The sequence below is a fragment of the Myotis lucifugus genome, unplaced genomic scaffold (assembly GCF_000147115.1).
Source record: "Myotis lucifugus unplaced genomic scaffold, Myoluc2.0 scaffold_5, whole genome shotgun sequence".
Classification (NCBI taxonomy): Eukaryota; Metazoa; Chordata; class Mammalia; order Chiroptera; family Vespertilionidae; genus Myotis; species Myotis lucifugus.
Genome location: NW_005871053.1, coordinates 11,508,495 through 11,510,993, shown reverse-complemented (window position 1 = coordinate 11,510,993; position 2,499 = coordinate 11,508,495). Strand labels below are relative to the sequence as shown.

The window sequence follows — 2,499 nt, the reverse complement described above, 5'->3', positions numbered from 1 at the left end:
ACATTTTTTTAAAATTTCATAAATTTGTGTGTTATCTTTGTGCAGGGGGGCTATGCTAATCTTCTCTGTATCATTCCAATTTTAGTATATGTGTTGAGAAAGGGAGCACCACTCACCATGTTGTTTGAACAGCATGTTCCTCATTGTGTATTTGCCTGGTGTTTCTTCATGGTTAGATTGAGGTTATAGATAAAGTTGATTTTGATCATCCAGCCAAGGTGTTATACACTTTCCCCATGGTGTGGTTGCTGTGTTTGTTTTTTCTCTCCCTTGCTACTGAGAAGCAATATGTGGGGAGTCACTTTAAGACTATGCAACCAATAATCGGAACAGTAACAGTTGTAAGAGCACTTTCCCTGTGCTCAGCACTGCAAGTTACTGATGTGGCCTCTTTTTGTCCTGGAGAGGCTCCTTCCATTTCTCATGGCCACAGCCTGTCTTCTCGTGGCTCAAAGCCCACTCTTGGGAAGGCCATATCAGGAGTGGGATCAGATCTGGTTGGCAATGCTGGGATAGGAAGCTGCAGTGGGACTGGAGCAAAGAACAAGAGAAAAGAAGCAATGTTAACAAGGAGTCCCACGGCGAGGCGGACATGTCCCCTGGAAGCCTGGCTCAGCTCCAGAAAAGGGAGAGACAGACGGGAGGAGCTGGGAGACTAGGGAAGTTGCAGCCGCTGAGTCTCACTAGGGTAGTTTGGCCTGTGACACTGAGTCCCTGGCCTCTGACATACTGTGGGGTCAGTAACCAGGGCCATTGCCTTTGTAGTTCTCAGTGGGCTGTAGCATCTTGTAATGTTCGAGGGAGGATGTTCTCTAAAGAGGGGCCAATAGCTGCCAAGACTTCTGAAAAGATAAAAAAATCCTACAGGCTCATAACAAAGTAGAGCAAGTCCCAAATTTAATTGCTTCAGAGCTCTGGAGGAGCCCTTTGAACTCCTGACAGAACCCTGGCTGTGCACAGCCATTCCAGGGCCAAGTGGATGCCAAGGTGCCTGAGAGCTGAGCTGTACTAGAAACACAAAATTGTCCAACCATTCACTCAGAACTTCTCCCCAGGACCCAGGGAGCTAGGTTTTCATCCAGTTCTTCTGCAAACAAAACAAAGATGCAAATAGAAGTGTCTTAATAATTAAATTCCGTTGTATGAACCTCAAATAGGCTTCAGAGAGGCCCCTTTGATCATGGGTCCCTGAAGAAGAGCCTCCAAGAAGCATTGTGAGGGTTCTCTGACAAGTTTGGGGGATGCCCTGGAAGATGACAAAGTGGAGACATTTATCCATCTCTAGCCATTCTTTCAACCAATGAATGTGTCTTGAATAGCTACTATGAACCTAGAGACCCAGGACACTGAGCTGAAGATGGAGAAGGGAGAAAACTTTCTAGTAATAGTCAGAGAAATAGTTCTGTCCTGATTGGGTAAATAGAGAACATCTTTACTTTTCCTATCATTGTGAAAGTGTATAGCCTCTAATGATATTTATAAATACAGGATCTAGAACAGCTGTGGGCAAACTACGTTTGAAATGAATAAAACTAAAAAAAAAAAAAAGACTGTACCCTTTTATGTAATGATGTTTACTTTGAATTTATATTAGTTCACACAAACACTCCATCTATGCTTTTGTTCCGGCCCTCCGGTCCAGTTTAAGAACCCATTGTGGCCCTCGAGTCAAAAAGTTTGCCCACCCCTGATCTAGAATCTACTGAAAGAGAAGAACTTTATTTTCTCTTAGCACTAGGGAAAGAAGGTAAAGAAAGAAATGTAGCTGATTATTAATTAGAATGGACCATTAAACCTATGAGGTGTGGGGTCGCTAAAAAGTGATATTTTGTTTTAACATTGGGCTTTATAAATGGGAAACAACACAGACCCTATAGTGACTCAGCACTTTTCTATGCCCTCTGTTTTGAGCTGGTAGAAAATAGGTCAAGTAAGCTGGAAGCTGCCCAAGGGAAGAGGCTGGAAAGAAGCTCAAGAGCCAGCCTGCCTGGGGAGCAGAAGGTGGGGATGTGAGAAGCAGGCCATAAGACAAGAGCTCCTTAGCCTTGGTGCTGACGGATGGCCAGTGCCTCAGCTGCCCTGTGTCAGGAGATTATTGGGAAAGGGCTTCCTCGGAGCCAAAGCACAGACTCTAGGGAACAGTTGAGATTTCTGCTGTTTAAGGAGTTAAATAGTTGGAAGCTCACTCACCTATTGAAAATGCTCCCCAGGATTGACTGAAATGTTGGGCAGAGGTTTCTCCCAGTACAGAGAAATCCTGGGGCCAGGTGGTGCGCTGCAGGGAGAGGCGGCAGAGGAGCAGCCCTGCTTGCGAGCCGGTTCTTGGGATGGGAGTGCGGTGTCTGACAGCCCTCTGTTCCCCTGGGGAGCTGGCCCATCCAGCCAAACCCAGGGAACAAAGCTGCTTCTTCCAACCAGGTCCCAGGGTCGGGGCAAGATCTCATGCCTTCAGTAATTCTTTGTGAGGAATGAGGAAATATTTCTGAGGGTACCTGTTTC

At 45.9% G+C, this 2,499-nt stretch overlaps 1 non-coding gene across 1 annotated transcript; it reads right to left on the bottom strand.

Moving 5' to 3' along the window:
* On the bottom strand, positions 1–109 carry LOC111823608. The gene has a single exon (XR_002826677.1). It is a non-coding gene; the product is annotated as a U6 spliceosomal RNA (small nuclear RNA).
* Between the last annotated feature and the right edge of the window lie 2,390 nt (positions 110–2,499).